The 313-nt window shown below is 25.2% G+C and overlaps 2 protein-coding genes across 2 annotated transcripts in view; one reads left to right on the top strand and one right to left on the bottom strand.

Moving 5' to 3' along the window:
• Nucleotides 1-313, bottom strand: part of LOC107571627 (glycerol-3-phosphate dehydrogenase [NAD(+)], cytoplasmic-like) — a 12,243-nt gene that overhangs the window by 187 nt on the left and 11,743 nt on the right. The window lies entirely within an intron of this gene.
• Nucleotides 1-313, top strand: part of ctss1 (cathepsin S, ortholog 1) — an 8,919-nt gene that overhangs the window by 5,036 nt on the left and 3,570 nt on the right. The window lies entirely within an intron of this gene.

Below are 313 nucleotides of genomic sequence, written 5' to 3'. Positions count from 1 at the left end.
CGCGCGCGAGAGTGAGATTTGTGTCTTGAGCGAGGTGTGTGTTTGTGTGTGTGTGTGTGTGTGTGTGTGTGTGTGTGTGTGTGTGTGCTGCTGTACTAAGAGACTGATCACAGAAATGTAATATTGTACATAATGTTACATTATTAATATTATAACACAATATTATATTGTATAACTTTTCTAATAGTATTAATAATTATTTTAATTCTAATATTCAGATTTTTATGAAATATAAATATATTTTATATTTATTAGCATTTTTCTGATATTAATAATTATTTTAATTATAATATTAAAATTTTCAAACATTTAA

This window comes from Sinocyclocheilus grahami, unplaced genomic scaffold, assembly GCF_001515645.1.
Source record: "Sinocyclocheilus grahami isolate Dianchi unplaced genomic scaffold, SAMN03320097.WGS_v1.1 scaffold1622.1, whole genome shotgun sequence".
NCBI lineage: Eukaryota > Metazoa > Chordata > Actinopteri > Cypriniformes > Cyprinidae > Sinocyclocheilus > Sinocyclocheilus grahami.
This window is presented reverse-complemented; position numbering and strand designations above follow the sequence as displayed.